Consider the following 22,136-nt stretch of genomic DNA (forward strand, 5'->3'; position numbering starts at 1 on the left):
ATAGCATATTATTGTGCAGCCTAATGATAAATTTTAAAAAGCTAATACTATAGAGAAACCACTACCTAGGTCAAGAAATAGAAGGTTGACAGCACTCAAGAAACCCCTAATGTGGAGTTCTAAAAGACAGCTGGTCTGGATTCTTCAAAATATCAATAACTTGAAAAGAAAAGTTGGGTGGTCTGTTTTAAGTTAAAGAAATCTAAAGACACAAAGCAACAAAATGCAGTATGTGAACCTTGTTTGCTTATTGGTTCCCCAATCCCCCAGAAAGACCCATAAAAGACATTCTTGGGGAAATTTGAATATGGAATGATTGTTAATGGTACTATACAATTATGTTAATTTATTCAAGAATGATAACATTATTGTCATTATGTAGGAGATGCCCTTGTTTTGAGGAGATGCATGCTGAAGTATTTAGGGATAAAGGTTCCTGACGTCTGCAACTTGTTTTGATATAGCTCAGCAAAAAAATGTATATATGGGAGTTCCACTTCCAGCATGACAATATGAGGGGCAATTTGGATGAGCTCTTCAGTGAAACTGGTGAAAATTATGAAAAAATACATGTAGCCATTGAAAGTCTCTGAAAATTATCCTAAAGACATATAGAAAATGAAGAAACACCTACTCAAGAAAGTGTACTAAAATTTGATGAGAACATGAAATTTCTGTGGTATTTGAATGAATACCCATTCCCTCCTTCCATCTTTCCTAGCTTGTGAAAAGGAAACTCCACTGTAGATTGGTGCTGGCAAGAACACAGGGTTCCATCTTCCTATAGCTCCTGGATGGAGGGCTATCTTCTCAGGAGGTAAGCATTTCTCATCTTATCCTTTGCTACCTGTTGCTGAAGCTAAGATCCACTGAGTGTGGCCAACAGGTTCAGGCTTCCTTCTTCCACCCAGCCCCCACTGGTTGGATGGAGGCCCTATCTTAGGCATGGCACACTGAGAATACTGGGGTCCTGATCACCCTTTTTCTGGCTTATAAGGGTCTGTGCTGGGAGAAGCAAGCCTAGAAAAGTTGAGGCTACCCATTCCACTGAACACTAAGCTCCTAGAGTGGGGGTGGAATTCAGAGAGACGTGTACCATTATCTCCACCTCCAGCTCCAGAGCCAGGTTCAGACATCTTGCCTGGAGGGAGAAGAAGGTCTAAACAGAAAGCTCTGAATGTCTTCCCAAAGGAACTGATTTCATTTGCAACAGAGTGTGGAGAAGTTCCAGTTTAAGGGAGCTGTCAGAAACAGTGGAGTCTGTGGGGAAACACAATTGGCAGGAGATTGGTAAATTCATTGGAGATACAGGGTAAATTGTAGGCCCGCCATTTTGCTGTTGAGAACCTGGGAAAGAGACAGCTTGGAGAAGCCCTTCTGGAGTCAGAACAAATTTCAAACACTTACTGGGGAACCCTCCTTTCTGAATTTTATGGGATCCATCTGTGGAGAGGTTTATGCCCCAGGGCTTTGTTGAAAACAGTAGAGCAATCAGCTGACAATTAGTGGAACTTAACATTAGAGGTGGCTATGGAAAGACAAAAGGAGAACCCTGTGAAAACCACTGTCATCCCAAGGTAACTGTTGGAATATCCAAAGCTGCACCACTTAACAAGCATCATCAGAACCTTCTCGTTCTGGTGGTCGTGGATCCAGCGCAGACCTCTCTAAACTAATCCATATGCTAACTAAACAAAAAAAACCCAAACAAATGCAAATAACAAGGCCTAGAGGGTAGACCAGTACCCAGAGTTGCTACAATGTATTATTTAAAGTATATAGTTTCCAACAAAAAATTCTTAGACATCCAAAATAATAGGAAAGTATGGCCAACACATTGGAGAAAAAAAATGGCAAGTAACAGAAACTCTTTATGAGAACGTTGTGGACTATTTGTGTCCATCCAAAATTCCTATGCTGAAGCCCTAATGCCCAATGTGATGGTATTGGGAGACTGGAGACTTTGGAAGGTAATAAGCTTTAGATGAGGTCATGAGGGTAGGGCCCTCATGATAGGATTAGTGCCCTTACAAGAAGAGAACACCAGAGAGCACCCTCCCCCATCTCCATTTTGGTCTCTGTCTCTGTCTCTATCTCTATCTCTCCCTTGTGAGACCACAGCAAGAAGGCTGCCATCTGCAAGCCAAGAAGAGAACACTCACCAGAACCCAACCAGCTGGCATACTGATCTCAGACTTCCAATGTCTAGAACTATGAGAAATTAATTTCTATTGTTTAAACTACCCAGTCAATGTTACTTTGTTTTAATAGCCTAAGACAGGTAAAATACCACAACTAGATGATGGATTTATCAAAGACTTCAAAGTAACTGTTCTAAACATGTTCAGAGAACTAAAGGAAATCATGATTAAAGAACAAAAGGAAGGTATGATGACAATGCCACATCAAATAAAGAGTATCAAAAAAGGACAGAAATTATAAAAAGCATTAAATATAAATTCTGAAATGGAAAAGTACATAACCAAAAGAGGAATTTCACTAGGGGCACTCAGTGGTGGATTTGAACTAGCAGAAGAAAGAATTAATGAACCTAAAGATAGAACAATAGGGTTTATCCAATTTAAAGAACAGAGAAAAAAAGAATAATGAAAAATGAAGAGATCTTCAGAGAAATTTGGTATATCATTAAGTACATCAACATACATGCAGTGGAGTATTAGAAGCAGAAGAGAGAAAAGAGCAGAAAAATTATTTGAAGAAATTATGGCTGAGAAAATCCTAAAGACTCCACCAAAAAACTATTAGAACTAATAACTGGATTTGGCGAAGTTGCAGGATACAAAATTAACACACAGAAATCTGTTGCATTCCTATATATTAACAACAAACTAGAAGAAACAGAAATCAGGAAAACAATTCCATTTACAATGGCATCAAAAAGAATAAAATACCTAGAAATAAACCTAACCAAGTTGATAAAAGACCTATACTCTGAAAACTATAAGACACTCATGAGACAAATTAAAGGAGACACAGATAAATGGAAATCTATCCATACTCATGGATAGGAAGAATTAATATTGTCAAAACACTTCATAGTCAATGCAATCCCTATCAAAATATCAATGGTATTTTTCAATGAACTAGGGCAAATAATCCTAAAACTCATATGGAACCACTAAAGACCCTGAATAGCCAAAGCAATCCTGAGAAAGAAGAACAAAGCTGGGGGTATCATGCTCCCTGACCTCAAGCTCTACGACAAAGCTACATTAATCACAGCACTGTAGTACTGGCACAAGAACAGACCCACAGATCAATGGAACAAAATAGAGAGCCCAGATATAAACCCCCACATATATGGTCAGTTAATATATGATAAAGGAGCCATGAATATACAGTGGGGAAATGACAGCCTCTTCAATAACTGGAGTTGGCAAAACTGGACAGCTACATTCAAGAGAAAGAAACTCAATTACTATCTAACTCCATACACAAAAGTAAACTCAAAATGGATCAAAGACCTAAATTTAGGACATGAAACCATAAAACTCTTAGAAGAAAACATAGGCAAAAATCTCTTGAATATAAACATGAGCAAATTTTTCCTGAACGCATCTCCTTGGGCAAGGGAAACAAAAGCAAAAATGAACAAATGGGACTACATCAAGCTAAAAAGCTTCTGTACAGCAAAGGACACCATCAGCAGAACAAAAGGAAACCTACAGTATGGGAAAATATATTCATAAACAATTCATTAGATAAGGGGTTAACATCCAAAATACATAAAGAAATCATATGCCTCAACACCAAAAAAGCAAACAATCCAATTAAAAAATGGGCAGAGGACCTGAACAGACATTTCTCCAAAGAAGACTTACAGATGACCAACAGGCACATGAAAAGATGCTCCACATCACTAATCATCAGGGAAACACAATTTAAAACCACAATGAGATATCACCTCACATCAGTTAGAATGGCCACTATCTAAAAGACGAATAACAAATATTGGTGAGAATGTGGAGAAAAAGGAACCCTCCTGCACTGTTGGTGGGAATGTCAATTGGTGCAGCCACTGTGGAAAGCAGTATGGAGCTTCTGCAAAAAACCAAAAATAGAAATACCATATGACCCAGTAATTCCACTTCTAAGAATTTACCCAGTGAAAACAAAATCCCTGATTCAAAAAGATATATGCACCCCTATGTTTATCACTGCATTATTTACAATAGCCAAGATATGGGAGCAACTGAAGCGCCCATCAATAGATGAACGGATAAAGAAGATGTTGTACGTATACACAGTAAAATATTATTCAGCCATAAAAAGAAAGAAATTCTTCCATTTGCAACAAGATGGATGGACCTAGAAGGTATTATGTTCAGTGAAATAAGCCAGGCAGAGAAAGACAAATGCCATATGATTTCACTTATTTGTGGAATATAAAAACAAAGCAAAACAAAATGAAGAAAAGAGCACTAGACTCACACTGAGAAGTGACTAGTGGTTACCATGGGGGAGGGGTTGGGATGGGTGTGTGGGGAGGGTGAAGGGGATAAAGGGGCAGAAAAAATTCTCAGTCATAATGTAAGTTGGTCATGGGGATGGTAGTACAGCATGGAAAATATAGCAATGATTCTGTAATATCTTCCTATGGTGACAGATAGTAACTTCACTAGAGGGGATGAAGACTTAATAATATGAGTAACTATTGAACCACTGTGTTGTATACTTGAATCCAAGATTGTATATCAGTGATATTTCAATAAAAGGAAAGGAAAACCTTTTTAAAAAACCCCAAGCATATAAAGAATCCACTATATGCCCAGAATTGTACAAAAATACTGCCCTTTAAATGTTTAAATAGAATCTTATCCATTTATTTGTTGAAGGGTAATAGGAATAAAATACTGGTGGTCACCAAAAAAAAAAATGGCTGAAAACTTTATAAATTTATTGAAAAACATTTGTCTATGCTTTCAGGAATCTCAGTGAGCTCTGATGAAATCAAAACAAGACAAAAATAGGAAATGCAAGAAAATATGAAACAAGGAATATGTATAGAACTCTTACAAGTCAGTAATACAAAGAGAAATAACCCAATTAAAAATTGGGCAAAGGATTTGAAAAAGCATTTCTCTGAAGAAGAAATGCAAATAGCCAATAAGCACATATAAAAGGTGCTTGACATCATGAATGATCAGAGACATAAAAATCAAAACCACAGTGAGGTGCCACTCATATCCACTAAAATGACTATAATGAAAAGATAACAACAAGGGTTATCAAGAACTTCATAAACTTGGAACCCTCATATACTGCTGGTGGAAATATAAGATGGTGCAGCCACTTCATGAAACAGTCTGGCAGTTTTTCTAATGGTTGAACATAGAGTTAACAATGACACGGCAATTCAAGTTCTAGGTATAATCCACGAGAAGTGAGCACACATGTTCACACAAAAATCTGTCCCTGACTGTTCACAACAGCATTATTCATAACATGTCCCAGGATTGGGTATGGCAGAGCTTGGTGCTGCCCTTAAGAATCTCAAGGGTGAAGGGACGGTGTTCCCCATTTGATTCACCAGTATAGACCATGCAGAAATTGAATACAACTTGACAGATGACTGAACATGACTGCAAGCTCAAGCAAGTAGTAACCAATCACAGCTTCTGGTGCTAAGAAGTAGCTTTGCCACTAAGAACATTCATAACAGGTAAACAAAAGGTGGAAGAAATGCAAATATCCATCAGCTGATGAATGGATAAACAAAATGTGGTATATCTGTACAATGAAAATATTATTCGGCCATAAATAGGAATGCAGCACTATTATAGACCTATTTGCATGCCCTCAAAGTTTATATGTTGAAGCTTTAACCTCCAATGTGATAATTTGGATACAGGGCCTTTAAGGAGATAATAAAGATTAAATGAGATCATAAGGATAGGGCCTTAGCCCAATAGGACTGGCATCCTTATAAGAAAAGGAAAAGATAATCAGATATATCTCTGTCTCTGGAGGCACACAGAGGAAGGGCTATGTGAGGACACAGAAGAATGTAGCCACTGCAACCCAAGGAGAGAGGTCTCACCAGAAATACCCTGCTGGCACCTTGATCTTGGACGTCAAGTCTCCAGAACTATGAAAAAATAAATTTCTGTTGTTTAAGCCACTCAGTCTGTGGTATTCTGTTATGGCAGACCAAACAGACTAACACAAGTACTGACACATGCTACAACATGTATGAACCTTGAAACCATTATTCTAAGTGAAAGAAGCTTACTCACAAAAACATCCACATGTTATGTGATTCCATTTATATGAAATGTCCACAATAGGCAAATCTACAGAGGCAGAGGGTGCATATTAGTGCTTGCTTAGGGCTGGGAGGATGGGGGAATCGGAAGTTGATAGCTAAAAGTATGGAGTTTATTTCTGAGGTCATAAAAATTCTAAAATTGAATATGGTGATGGTTGCATATGTCTGTGATCATACTAAAAACTGTTGAATTGTACATTAAAAATGGGTGAATTGTATGGGGTGTGAATTATATTTTTAAAAACTGTTAAAATATATGGATGCATGCATGGAGAGATACAAAGCAAAATGCCAAAATGTTAGGAATTCTAAAATCTAACTAGAGGGTACATGAATGTTAATTTTATTATTTTCCCTATATTTAATTAAAAAAATTTTCCCTATATCTATGAAATTCCATAATTAAAAAATTGGAAGAAACAGAAGCCATTCCATGTGTCCTTTCTTGATCACTCCCACCTTTCTTCCTCTAAGAAGTAACCAATATCCTGACTTTTGGGTTACTCATGCCCTTGGTTTTTCTTCTTTATAGTTCTGCCACCTATGTATGATTCCCTAAACAATGTAGCTTAGTTTTTCCTGTTTTTCAACTTTATATACATGGAGTCATACAGTAATATTCATATACATGGAGTTGTAATATAATATTTTTCCTGGCTTGTTCCCATGAATATTGTGATTATAAGGTTCATTCATGTTGTTGAATGTAACTGTAGTTCATTAATTTTCATTGCTGAATAGTATTCCATTGTATGGATATATCACAATGTTTTACCATTTCTACTGTTGACCAATATTTTGGGTTCTTCACGCATTGGGTTAAAACAATGCCACTAAGAACATTCTTGTACATGTCTTTTGATGAGCACATATCCACATTTCTGTTGGGTGTATTCCTAGAGGTGGAATTGCTGGGTCACAGAAAATGCTTTAGCTTCAGATCTACTAGATAATGCCAAACTTTTCAAAGTTATTAAATCAGATTACAGCTCCACTAGCAGTGTGTCAGAGTTCCTGTTGCCCTACATCACTGCCAACAGGGAGGAGAGCACCTTGAGTCAAATTTTTGGAAAACTGGTTGAGGAGAGAAGAGGAAATCATACAATGGCAATAAAATTTGCCAGCTGTTACTTAGTTGTGTTAATACCCTATAGAAGGATAATGAAAAGGTGAGGGCTGTAATGAGCACTTGAAAACTGAAATCAGAGTGCTTCTTTGGCAGCCTACCCCCAAAGCTCTTATCTTTTGCAGTGGAAGAGCAGAAAAAAATCTGAATACTAAACTCAGGATTCTAAATAGTAGACGCCCTTCAAAGATGATTGAATGCTCAGTAGAGGTCTGTTATGCTAAAGTCAGAGCCTTGGCCGGGAAAACCTGGGACACACGTGGGTGAATAACGATGAACATTTTGGTTCCTGTCTTAGTATGTTCATGCTACTATAACAAAATACCACAGATCGGGTGACTTATAAATAACACAAATTTATTGCTCACAGTACTGGACACTAGAAGTCTGAGATCGGGGTGCCAGCATGGTTGGGTGAGGGCCCGTTTCCTAGATTGCAAACTTCTAGCTGTGTCCTCACATAGTGAAAGGGGCTAGGGAGCTCTGTGGTGTCTCTTTTATAAGACCACTAATCCCATTCATTCAGGCTCCACCCTCATGACCTAATCGTCCCCCAAAGGCCCCACCTTCTAATATGATCACATTGGGCATTGGGATTTCAACATATGAATTTGAGGGGGACATATTTATATGTATAGAAAATGAATGAACAGGAGTCTGAGGAAACCATGATCCCCTGCTGAGTTCCTGGACCTGAGTCGGTTTTCAGAACCCACTGACTGAAGAGGTGGTGAGGTCTTCGGAAGGAATGACCCTAAATTACCATAGCAATTATACACCACAATATTAGCCCCTGTTCTTCTCCAAAGGGACCTATGGCCATTTATTTGGGTGACTGTACACTTGGGAAAGGGGAGACATTTAGAAGACCACTGGATATTAATACTCAGAGACCCAAAGTATCATCATGACCCCCTTATTAAAGAGAGGATTATAGGGGCACAAGATAATAAATAGAGTCCTGGTACAAGGCTATCTTACAGCAGGTCCACTAGACCTGTAGACTTACTAGGTCATCAACTCTCTAGTCACTGAGTCTTCCCTGGGACTGACATACTTGGCCGCTGGAGTAACCTCCACATTGGGTCTTTTTCTTATGGCATAAGAGCTACAGCAGTGGAAAGGTCAAATGAAAGGCTCTGAAACTGCAGCCCACAGCCAAGGTAATAAATCAAAACCAATACCCATGCCCTGACCCAGGATTGGGTATGGCAGAGCTTGGTGCTGCCCTTAAGAATCTCAAGGGTGAAGGGACGGTGTTCCCCACTTGATTCACCAGTATAGACCATGCAGAAATTGTGTAGAACTTGAAAGATGACTGAAGATGACTGCAAGCTCAAGCAAGTAGTAACCAATCACAGCTTCTGGTGCTTATGTTATCTTTCCCAGAGCAGATTAATTTGGTTTCCAGTACATGATATATGGCCATTGATTTGGCAAATGTATTCTTGGCTATCTCAGTCAAGAGAGATCAGAAAGAGTTCACATTCATGTGGTATGTATAACAATACTCATTTACAGTTTTGTCCAAGGATATGTTCTTTCTCCTGACTTCTGTCATAACAGTTCAAAGCAATCTGGCCTCTCTGGACATCCACTGAACATCACATCAATCCATTACATCGATTACCTCCTTGTGCTGATTGAGCAGGACAAACAAGAGACGGTTAGTACTCTGGAGGCCTTGGTAAGACACCTGTGCTCCAGATTGTCAGAGATAAAGTCTATAAAGATTGAATGAAGTTTGTAAGGATCCAGTCGTTAGGAGCATGCAGGGAGATCCCTGCCGTAGTAAAAAGTCAAATTGTGTCATCTTGTAATCCCAACCAGAAAGAAGAAAAGCACAGTACCTGGAAGAACCATTTGGGTTTCAGAGAAAATCATCCCATACCTGGGAATGCTGATCCAGTCCATCTACCTGGTGACATGGAAGTCTACCACTTTTGAGCAGGAAATCTGGGTAGTGAACACAGCTCTGCTGCTTAAACCATATGATCCAGCAGGCCCTATGGAGTGGGGAGAGTAACGGATGAGCAAATATGCATTGTAGAGCTTATGGCAAGTCCCAGTGGGCTGCTGTTATAAAATGGGGTCAGGGTGAAATATGAATGGAGCTTATGTCATGCATTTGGTGCTTCTTTGTCTTGTTCCCATTTTAACTGTGAAAGGACAAGTGTAGCAACCTCAGAATTAGGTGTGTGTGGTTACAGGAGCTCAGGTTTCTCAGTAATGAGGGTTTTACTCACATCAACAATTAAGTCACCAGGTCTAGTAGAGGTGATAGCTGAGGGTGAGAGGAATTTAGGATGGCTAGTGAAGGAGGGAGACAATGAATTCCAGTTGTAGTTCTGAGATGAACTGCAGCAATGGGGGCTGTAATTATTTTCCCACTCACCTCCCTCCTCCCAGTTTCACTCAGGAAGCGAGGCCCTCTAGAAAACTAGACAAACTTGTTCCCAAATGTATATGAGAAACTGATCTACTCAGCACAAGGGATGTATTGTGGCAGCCATGGAGGCATGTCACTTGGATCTCTTTTTGAGAAAGAACTTGCCATTCAACATGGAGGGAGGACTAAATACTGGCAATTCTGCCCAATGTGGGACTCATGTCACTGGTGTCTTTGCTCCGGAGCTCCCCATTGGATTGGTCAAAAATTTATCAAGTATGTATTACAGTCTAAGGCTCCTGCTACTTAGTCCTGCTTCCTTCTCCTTCATCTTTCACAGGTGATACCCCACTCCCAATAAGCCTCCAGCATTTCTAACTCCATTTCAGCATCTGTTTACCAGAGGTCTTAAAATGACACATCATCCTCTCTCCATTTCTCTGCAGTGCTATCTCTGTTACAAAAGTCACCATATACATGGATCTGTTTTAGGGCTCACTTTATCTGTGCCAGTAGCATACCATATTGTTTATGCATTTTATATATACATATATTTAGCACATATTATACAACTTTATAATATCTGATATTTGGTAAAGCGAGTCCTACCACTTGGGCTTCTGCTTCTTTAAAAGTGTCCACAGTGTCCCTTATATTTTCATAAGCATTTTAAAATTAGCTTTTAAGTTTCACACACACACACACACACATGCAACATTGGGGGGTTTGGTTGTGATTGCATTGAATCTATATTTGAGGGAATTGACATCTTTACAATATGGGTCTTTAATTTATAAATAATGTATATCTCTTCTATATAGATCTCTAGTGTCTCTCAGTAAAGCATTATGGTTTTCCATATAGAGGTCTTGCACACATGTTATTACATTTATTCCTAGGAATTTTTTTAACTTTTTACTTTGAAATAAAATCAGACTTTAAAAACGTTCCAAAAATAGATTCCATACCTTTCACACACACAGATCGCCCAAATGTTAACAATTTACAACATTCACTTTCTCTGCCCCCCATATATTTTTCTGAAACATTTTAGATTAACTTGCAGACATGATGTTGCTTTACCTCTATATAGGTATTTCTTACAAAGACTTCTCATATATAACTACAGAACAATTATAAAAATTAGAAATTAACGCTGATACCATACTATCATCAAATGTACCAGTATCAAATTTAAATTTCACCAATTGTCACACTAGCGACCTTTATAGCAAAAGGGAAAAAACCTGGTCCAGGGTGTGATCCAGGATTTGATTACATTTAATTGTCACGTTTTTATAGATTCCTTTTAATCTTTTACAATTGCTCAGTCTTTGTCCAGACCTTGACTTTGTAGAATATACAGGCCAGTTATTTTGTAGAATATCCCTCAGTTTGGATTTTTCTGATGATACCTCATTATCAGATTTAGGTTATACATTTTTGGTAGGAGCACCACAGAGCGATGCTGTGTCCTTTACAGTGCATCATATCAGAGACACATGGTACTGCTTTTTGCTTTTGCTCATAATGTTAACTTCAATTACTTGAGTAAGGTGGTCCCTAACAGGCTTCTCCACTGTAAAGTTACATTTTACCCTTTGTATTAATATATATCTTGTAGATAGATACTTCAATACTATGTAGATATCCTTTTTCTCATTATATTTTCACCCACTGGTTTTAGCATCCATTAATGATTCTTGCCTGAAACAAGTATTACTGTGGTGGTTGCCAAATGGCGATTTTCTAGTTCCATCATTCCTCCTACATTTGTTAGCTGAAACTACTGTAAGAAAGTGCTTTCCCTTTTTAAAAATTTATTTATTTATATTAGTATGGGCTCATCAACATTTGTTCTAAGGGTTACAATTCATTACTGTCATTATTTTGTTCACCAAATTCTTCCATATTGGGACAGTGGAAGTCATTTCAAGCTGGCTTCTGCATCCTTTTGACATTCTTTGAATACCTCCTTACCTCTGGCACAACAGGATATTTCCCCTGTCCCAGCCCTGGAATCAGCCATTTTTGCAAGTAACCTTGGTTTTCTGCTACTGAGGAAGAGTATTAGAATAACAGGATCTGGGCATTAGACGTGCTCATTGCTATTAGGGCATTGTTACTACTAGACCTTACCAGTTGACAACCAGAAAATATGCTAATAATATATATTAGGAAGGATGAGTTCATACTAACAACTCTGATTCAAATCCAACACCACAGGGTTCATTTTAGCCTTCTTCCCTTCCATTTTGTAACTCCTTTCTCTGATACCAAGAAACCTGATTTTCATTATCCACAATGTATTGATTTATTTGCTCAGCTCTAGAATACACAAAAGGAGTTTCAGAATTTTTAACCTATACCACTGCAAAAAACATACCTACTAACTGGAGTACACTATATGTTTACAATTAATTATTTTGTTTTTAACCTGAGGGTGTATAGTCAAAATGTTGTGTTCAAAAGTTTCTTGGATTACTTCTTTCTTCACCCCTACCCCTAAACTGCTTATATTAAATATTTGAAGTATTATCATAGTCATTTGTTTCTGTTTGTATTCCATTTTGGGTTTCTGCCCTGCACAGAGATATGTGAAAAAAAGAGAGAAAGATGGGCTCATACACAGGGAAATAGAGCAGTCAATAGGAACTGTCCTTGAGAAAGTCTAGACCTTGGATTACAAGACAAGTACGTTAAATGAGATGATTTAAATATACTCAAATAAAAGAGCCCAAGTCTAATAACCAAAGAAAAATATGAAAATGATGGTCACCAAATAGTGACCATCAATAAAGAGATAGAAATTATAAAATTAATGAGATAGGAAATATGGAGGTAAAAAGTATAATAATGAAATGAAAAATTCAATAGCAGGACTTGACATCAGAATCAAGCAGGCAGAAAAAGGAATCAGTGTACCTGAAGTAGGTCAATTGAAAATTTTTAATCTGAGGGGCAAAAAGAAACAGAGCCTGAGAGACCTGTTGGGCACAACCAGTCATAGACACAGAAGGAGAGGAAAGAAAGAATAGGGCAAAAAGCATATTTGGAGAAATAATATCAGAATGCTTCCCAAACTTCATAAAAAAAAGAAAACATGAATCTACATAGCTGAGAAACTAAACAAATCCAAGTAGGATAAAGTAAAAAAGATCCATACCTAGATACATAATAATCAAACTGTCAAAAGACAACAAGAGATCTTGAAGGCAGCAAGAGAGAAGTGACTCATTAGATACAAAGGTTGCTTGACAAGACTAACAGCTAATTTCTCATCAGAAACCATGGAGACTGGAGGCAGTAAGATGACTCATTGAAAGTGCTGTTAAGAAAAAGACAGTCAACTAAGAATTCTATATCCAGCAAAATTTTTCTTGAAAAATAAGGAGAAACTAAGACATTCCCAGATAAACAAAAACGAGAATTTATTGCTGTCTATCCTGCCCTGTAAGAAATACAAAAGGTTGGTCACAGGCTTAAGTGAAAGAATGCTGGGTAGTAACTTGAATCCACATGAAAAGATAAACTGATAAACTTAATTACATAGGTAAATATAAAAGACAATATAAGTGTATTTTTTCTTTATAACTCCTTGTCTTGCTCACCTCCTCTTTACCCCATTGATGAAGGATAGATTCCCCAATTTATTATTATGGAGATGGCTGAACACATGACATACAACACTGGAAAGATGAGAACGACAGAAGTTTATTAGTAACGTTTACTCTCAGTCCAGGGGAGGAGAGCACCACAGAGTGAATAGGGTCTGTGGAGGAAAGCTTTCTAGTATCAAGAGGGTGAAGTGACCCTTGGTTCTCACAGAAGGACATGATCGGCTTGTTTGACTAATTCCTCTGGCTGGCAGGGAACTGAGGCCCACTACTCAAGGGATAAGCGAGAACTGTGCCTGGTCCCCATGTCAAGGAGAGTTTTTTGACTGGGGAAACTTTATCCAGGGGAGCAAAGTTGGGAGGAGAACTTGTGGTTAGACTATTTGAGGCTCTTCCGATTTTACCAGCTGTCAATGCAGCACTTAGTATTAATTTTAGGACTTATATCACACCTAACCCCTGGAATATCTTATCAGTTTCAATCTTGTTGTGACTGAGACTTTTACGGAGTAGGAGAAGTGTCTCCCTAGGGAATGAAGTAGGTACTTGCCCAGGAGGAAGAGGGCCACGTGATGAGGTGATCATTAAAAAACATGAACTTTAGAGGTATCCTCCTTTATGGCCTATCTAGGCATTTGAGAGACCTGTGTGGCATTGGTCTGGGGAGTACATATCTCCAGGGGGCAAAAATTTAGACTAATCAATGCCTATGACAATAGTGACACCCAGTGGGGTGGGGGTGGGGGTGTCCATTTCCCACTCTGTAACTTAAGAGTCCTCTTAGGAGCCCATTGTACCTTCCAATTAAACTAATTTCCTGGAGGTGGGAATCCTACTGAATGCCTTCTTCAAGAGTCAACTTTGTGTATTCTGAGAAATGAAAGGAGTGTCTTTGTCACTATGTCTGTAATGTCTGTAACTCCAAAGGAGATGAGGAATATCCTGGTAAGGCCTTGTATTGTGGCCTTAATATATAGAGAGATGTGTGACCTTTATTTTTACTTTGGGTATCTGTGAGGCAAGAGATCTCCAGAGTTCTTTACCCCAAAGGGGGCAATGTCCCAAGAGTTTTTAAAAATGTACAGATAAAACAAATTATTGGCAAGTCATCTAATGTTAAAATCATTACCTAAAGTGTGGCCAATTGTGTTGACTCTTGGATGCCATCTTTTTCAGGGACATTCTGGTTAAGGGATGAAGACCAGCCACATTCTACTAAACTGCATCATGTATGATGGTGCAATGCCATCTATAAAATTACAAACTCCTACTATTGGTGACTCAGTTTATCCTATGGGGGTCCCAAGGTAGCCAAGGGTCTGGGAGAGGGCTGACCTCCTCTAGCATGATGGCATCTGGCAAATGACTGGCGATAGAGGAGGCCACCCCTCATGTAGGTGGGAATCTACTAGAAGGCCCAGGTTTGGCTCCATCCTGTAGCAAGGAGGCCTCAGTAGCTGTAATGTGCTTGTCAGGTTGTATTTCTATGACCCAAGGCATAATGGGAAGTTGGGTAAAAAAGGTCACAGGCTCAGGGACTGAGAGCCTCAATTTCCCAGAGATCTCAGTATGTGGTCAGCAATTGCTGCCGTAATGGTATACAGTGCAGGGATATGAAGGGCAATTTCTGTGTCAGAAGTCTGTGGACAACTTATGGTCATCATAGACAGTCTAGAGATTTCAGGAAGCGTGAAAGGAGGTTGCTAAAGTTACAATGAAGGAGTCTCTGAGGGCACTAACAGGCATGCTTGTTGATTTCAATTTGGACAGATTCTAGAGATGCTTGTTGGAGAAGGCCCCATTCAAGGTGGGCCAACGTGCAAGTAATAAGATCAGTGAGATTAAATTTGTAAATGAAGAATATGGTAATTTGTCACTAAAAAAAAAAAATACTACAAGATGTTGGACTTGTATTAACATTGCCAGTACTGAAAGGGTTGATAGCTGTTTCTTGACAATCTTGGAGATGGAGCAGCCCCCAGTTTACCAAAGAATTTTCAGGAATGTAACACAGGTGGTGGGGCCTTGCACTGTGTGTGGCAATGGTCTATCCTCTTTTTGTGACTTCCTTTGTATTAATATGTCCTTAAATGTGTCAAACGAATCTCTTTGGAGGAGGATGTCATCAATGTAATGTCATATCTGTGTCCCTAGGAAAGGTGGATGCAGTTAGGATCTGGCCTGTAAAGGTTGTGTGTGGTGGTAAGGCTGCTGTGGTACCCCGGGGGTAGCCTAGTAAAGGTACACTTATTGTGTCCTTTCAGAGGTGAAGCAAACATCAGTTGAAAAACTGTTGAAATAGATACTGGACAGCATATATCATCTAAATGTATAATGGCAAAATATTCACCAGTTGCTGAGTGGGTCAAGTCAGTACAAAAAATACTGCATATTGGATATGGGGCCTTAATGAATAGGACCACAGCATTGAGGTTGCAGTTATTTACTGTGAGACGCCATTCATTCTTTCCAGTTTGAAGAACAGGCCAAATTGGGATGTTAAATGAAGGAACAGTGAGGATAATCACTCCTTCCTAATTAGGTCATAATCTTTAATCCTTGAGGGCACTGTTTTACGATGCATTGGGCCATATTAACTTTTTTAAACTGGGGAATCCATGGCATCTCATTTAGTTAAGCCAACTTATAAGTGCCAAAGACTTTATATAATTTTAACTTATTATTCAATTGGGTCAGAGTGTCCATGCTCACTAGAGGATTTTCGGGTAATGGGTGCTACGAACATGGGGAATTTAGACAAAATAGTAATACTGATGGCAAAGGTGAGGCATACCTATTTGTCCTCTATTTTATATTAGTAACTCCCTTAAGATTTCAGAGGGTACTTTGTTTAAAATTAATGGGTCCCCAGGTATAACTGTAATTTGAGCCACAGTATTGATTAATTCCACGAAGGTTTGCCAATTGGTGCATTTTAGTAAATGTTAATTCAGAACTGTTGTTATAGAGGTGCAAAAGCAAATCAGTGCCCTTTTGTCTTTTTGCTGTATAAATTCTTGTAATGAATTTTAGCTTTCCAACTGTGGACCTTTGTTTCCATTTAATTTTTTTTTTCTGCAACCCCAAGGACTGAGCTGTGTTGCAGTGGAGACGTAAGCAGCAGAACAGTATAGCAGAAGAGCATCGGGTCCACAATTCTACTACAGCCCCACTCTTTCCCCCAAAGGGATTCCATTTTCCCCCGTTTTCCCTCTGTAAAAGTTCCCTCATAATAACTTAGCTATGTAGCCACATAAAGCTGCTGCTTTCAGTTTCTGTCTCTGCCCAGTCACCTATGATGTGCACCTTCTTGGGGGTTATGGCGAAATATTCAGGGGTCCTTGTTCCTGCCTCATAGGGATCTGCTTCCTCTTCCAGGTAAGAGTAGTCTTCCCAGCGCTGAGGTTCACATCCAGTAAGATCATTTTGTCTGTGGCGTGGATGGGATCCATCAAGTCTCACGATTGCAAGATTAGCTCTTTGGTGTGCTGGTAAATGGCACAAAGCCCAGGTGCATTGGCTAGGGGTTATACATCGGGAGAGCAAATAAGTATAAAATATTCCTTCCCACTTTGAAAACCCATCGATACCTAGGCCATGGGCCAGCATGGATGTGCACGTCAATGCCTTTAGGGGTCAGGAGAGCACACATGACGGCAGCAAGGCAAGTAGCAGCACAGGACAGAAGCAAGGATGCTACCTTTTCCTGAGCAACAGTCACTATTGGGGAACTGGGGTGCTATGCTTACTTCTCCTTCCTTTCTATAAACCTCACACAGAGGCATCCCTGGGCCCACCCTGGAAGTCCAGATTCACAAACAAGCAGTCTGTGACAGTAACCAGACTAGACACAGAGAACAGAGAGGTATAGCCTGACCCTTGGCAGTTCAGACTCAAGTGCCAACTGGTTAGAATACTGTGTGTGCTGCCTTCACAGGCAGGAGCCTCAGAGACTACAGGCCAAACCCAGCAGCATATCATGATGGGGTACAGTCAATTAGCAACAATTCTTGCCTGGAGGATTGGAGCATTTATTGTGAAAAGAGAGAAAAATACCTGGCAAAGACAACACAGTGCTAGGCAAGTCAAAGTGCAGGTCCACCACCAATTTAGAGTTCTGTCCCAGACAGCATTTGCCATAGTATGGAACCAGTTAATTAGCCATGAGCAGTTAATTAAAGCTAACTGGGTATCTTTGGTCATGGATGGTCCACTCTGTTTTGGGCACCAGTTGTTTTGATCACCTCATCTTCACCTCACTGTTGAGGGGGGGATCCTGCCCTAGGGTTGGGTAGTGACCAAACGCACAACACACCACACTGGACAGATGATACTGACAAGAGTTTACTAGTCACATATACTTACAGCCTGAAGCAGGGGGACTCTGTGTGTCACAGAGCCACAAGGGGTTTGCACTTGGGAACAGACTCAACAACCAGGGATTGTGGGAGACAGGCTTTGTAGTATCAAGAGGATGGGGTAACCCTTGGTTCCTATGGGAGGGTGTGATTGGCTTGTTTGAATGATTCTCTGGGCTGGCAGGGAACTGAAACTCACTACTCAAGGGTAAGCAAAAACTGTGCCTGGTATCCATGATAAGGAGGGTTGTTTGGCTAGGAGGACTTAATCTGGAGAAACAAAGTGGGTAGGGGAATTTGCAGTTATGCCATTTGAGGCACTCCCAATTTTACTAGATATCAAGGCCAACACATAATATCTTTAGGCTGTATACCACATTCCTTTTTTTCCCCTTTCTGATTTAAAAAACAATTTCATAAAGCAATCATGACAAATCTGTGTTGATGGACATATAATGTATAAGGATGTCATTTGTATGACAATAAGAGCACAGTGGAGGGGGGAAGACATGGAGCTATCTTAGAGCAAAGTTCTTGAATAATTAAATTAATTTCATATTAACTTCAACTAGATTGTTATGAGTCAATATGTTAATTGCAACCCTTAGGGAAGCTACTGAGAAAATAACTGAAAATATAATAAAAGGAACAAGGTAATTAAAATGGCAGACTAGAAAATAATCCATTTGACACAAAAGAAAGTAATAATGGAAGAACTGATGAACAAAAAAGACATGAAATACAGAAAATGAATAGCAAAATAACAGACATAAATCCTACCTTTTGGTAAATTACATTAAATTCAAATAGATTAAACACTACAATCAAACAGAGATTGGAAAAAAGCATGATCCAATTATATGCTGTCTACAAGAGACATGCTTTGGATTCTAAGACAATTAAGTTGAAAGTAAAAGGATGGAAAAAGAGGTATCATGAAAATAGTAACCAAAAGAGAGTTGGAATGGATATACTAATATCAGACAAAAAAGACTTTAAGACAAATCTTGTTACTAGAGACAAGGAAGGACATTGTATAATAATAATAGGGTCAATAATTCAGGGAGCTATAACACTTAAAAATACATTCACACCTAAAATCAGACACCTTTCCCCCATATACATGAAATAAAAACTGACAGAATTGAAGGGAGAAATAGACAATTCAATAATAATAGTTGGGGACACTACTACTGACCTTTCAGAAAATTTTTTTAAGAGGGAATACTATGAACAAGTGTATACCAACAAATTAGATATCCTGGATGAAATGGACAAGTTTCTAGAAAGACACAAATTACCAAAACTGACTCAAGGATCTATATGAGTAAGGTGATTGAGCCCATAATCAAAAATCCACCCCCAGCACATTTCAGAACCAGATAGCTTCACTGGTGAATTCTGCCAAGCATTTAAAGGAAGAATTAACACCGATCTTTCTGTTGAAGCCAAAAACCTAGAAATCTTCCATTCTTCTTCCTTTTCTGTCACCACTCCTTCATGTATCCCAAGTGGTTTGCACAGTGCTTGGCACATGGTAGACAGGTATTCATTATTCAATTAATATTGAGCTCACAGCATATTCCAGATACTCTTCTGGTCATTAGACATATAACAGTGGACAAAACAGGTCACTGACTTCATGGGACTTACATCCTAGAGAATGAGTGAATAAATGAATGAATGAATAAATGTTTCAATACATAAATTAAGCACCACTTCCCCCTCTTCCTCCTACCTGGGTTAGGAACCTCTTCTCAGTCCTTTCTCAGTATCCAGCATACACTCTTATCATTGAATTTAGTTTTCTGTGTGTAAATGATTTTTTTTAACAAATCTCTCTCCCTCACTTAACTGCGAACTCCTTGAGGGCAGGATCTGAATCTTATTTATCTCTAGCATCTGGCACAGAGCAACCACACAATAATGGTTTGTTCTATATTATTCAAGGTGTCTTCTAACTTTGAATACCATCTCTATCCTTCTGGTCCAACTCCACCTCTAAACACCCCCAAGCACATATGCAACAATGTGGCCAAGAACACTAGTCACTTCTTTCTTTTTTCTGGATCCCAGATTCATTTCATACTTAGGGCCCTGGGGTGGTGCTTTAGGTAGTGCCCAGGAGTCTTGAAGTATCCTTAACTTCCCACAGAGAAGAGACTGCTCAGCCCTTTGAGTTTGGAGAGGGTTGCTGGAGCCCTATCCATTTTGTTCCTCTTGGTCCTGAAAGGCTACCCTTTCTGCTGTGGATTGGGGCCTGAATAATTCTAAGCACTGACCTCACTCTGAGTCAGATCCCCATGCTGATTATGGAGTGCACTCTGGAGGGGTTAGGTGGGAATTTTTCACCCTAGAGAAACAAAGATCAGCAAGAAATTGTGCCTAGCTCATTCAAACTGTCTCTACCACTAGGAAAACATCTTGCATCACAGATCCTGGTAAGAGAGGCCTAGCATAGTCATCTTGGATGTAAAGCACATATGCCATTTGAGTGGTGGGACATGGCAGTCACCTAGGTCCCTGCTGCAATTTCTACCTGCTAGAGAGTATAATAATGACTAGAGAATTTCCACAAGTTGGTATAATAACCACTGTGCTTCTGATGGAAAAATGGACCAAAAAGGGTAATTAGACCAGGGGACTGCAGTCATTTTGTGAGATGGGGCCATTTTTCATTTCACTTAAGCCTTGAGAACACCTGTGGCGGGGAAGGGAAGGATGGATGCTCCTGTGAATGTGTGAATGAGTGTGTAGGTGGAAACTGAAGTGGAGGCCTTGAGCTGGGAGGAGACACTAAGTGTGATGGATCAGAGGGGATGCAGGAAATGGATAATAATGACAGGAGGGAGTTAAAGGAGTTGACAGGGAAGACCCTGGGGGCAGGAGGGAGGCTGACAGCAAAGGTCCTAGAAGTAGGGAGGAACCGGCAATCTAACAGTGACGACCTCACAGAGAACCATAGAGGGACTGCTGCTGCTTGTTGCATTTCCTTACTAGTTGATCCAATGTCCTAGTTGGGGCCCCCTGGGCTGGACTAATAATGTACGTGCCCCACTACAATGCCAACACATCAAACAGGCCACCATTAGAACCAGATCATTTTCCTCCAGGCAGCTGCTTGCTGCAATCATTCTGCTGATTAAATTTCATTCTGGAAAGTACTGCACAGACATTAATCAGGTGTCACAGCCACTCCATCCTATAGAGCCAAAGCCTCTCTGACCTTTAAAAATACACCAAACAGTTGCTAGAACACATCTCCCTAGGGAGGACAGGTCCTCAGGCCAGTCCACAGAAATCCATGCTGTCCTTGCCCCCTTCCAACCAATCTTCCTCTGCCCTGGAGAGAGAAAAGGGTAACAAAGACCTTTCTGGAATTTTGCTGGGACTCTGGTCATCTTTTGTCTTGGTAGTGCCAGCAACCCCCTACATATGTGGATTTGAAGGTCTGGAAGTGTCTCCCGATCTCAAAATAGCTTCCCCACTGCCTGACATTTTCACTGTAATAAGCACTCTCCAAGCTTATTTCCATATGCTATTCTCATTTCATCTTTGCATCAACCCTGTGAAGACGATATTATTATCCCCATTTTTCAGATGTCAAAATGGAGGCTCAGAGAGATTAATTGATTTGGTCAAAGTTGTATGGCTAGAAAATGGTCTCCTGATACCAAGCCTTAAACACTCTCTGTCATGCTAACACAAATGAATATACTGGCAACTGAGAGTTCTAAAAAGAGATATGTTTTGATGAGGGTGCAATGGCTGAGGTCACCTCCAAGTAAGGTCAAAGAAAGGGACTGCAAAGGCCCAGAAAGCATGGGGGAGACAATGAGCACCTGGGTGAGGGAAGAGGGGTGGAACACAGCCTGGTCTCCCTCAATTTGGATGTTAGTATCAGTGCCCTCTGTTTCTTTCCCCCAAGCTGGTAGGTGGCAAATAAAGTGCCTTATCTCTAGTGGGGATTTCCTGCCAGAAATGGCAGAGAGGAGCTGGATGTAAGTGGAGGAGAGAAGGTCGCATATTTCTGTTCCCCTGGGAAGGGCTGCCCCTGGGAAGTAATGCCTTGGTGATGTGTACTAGCAGCCTCTGGCCGCCCACTCTCTTCAGGCAGTGACCATTTAAGTCCAGGGCATTAATGTTACGGTAGAGCATTATAACACTGTATGAGTAACCTAAGACAGTGACCTGTCCTTAAACCATAATGTCATTTAAAATGCAGTGTGTAGTAGACTGCGACTTAATTGGAAAGGACGCCTTGGACCATTCGAGACGGTACAGAACATTTGGCATAGCCATTAAAAACTTTTCTCCAGAGCCCAAGAAACTAACTGTAAATGGTTAGGTAATGCAG

At 39.8% G+C, this 22,136-nt stretch overlaps 1 long non-coding RNA gene across 2 annotated transcripts in view; it reads left to right on the plus strand.

The window, feature by feature from the left end:
- Positions 1-12,340, plus strand: part of LOC118910013 (uncharacterized) — a 32,060-nt gene extending 19,720 nt beyond the window's left edge. Inside the window, exons 3-4 of one of the 2 annotated variants that reach the window (XR_008995323.1) lie at positions 722-817; positions 9,246-12,340. This is a non-coding gene — a long non-coding RNA (uncharacterized LOC118910013). Of the gene's footprint in view, positions 1-721; positions 818-2,114; positions 2,388-9,245 lie in introns of those variants that run through there. The other variant, XR_005023807.2, reaches the window with a different exon arrangement.
- The last annotated feature ends 9,796 nt before the right edge of the window (positions 12,341-22,136 follow it).

This window comes from Manis pentadactyla, chromosome X (assembly GCF_030020395.1).
Source record: "Manis pentadactyla isolate mManPen7 chromosome X, mManPen7.hap1, whole genome shotgun sequence".
NCBI lineage: Eukaryota > Metazoa > Chordata > Mammalia > Pholidota > Manidae > Manis > Manis pentadactyla.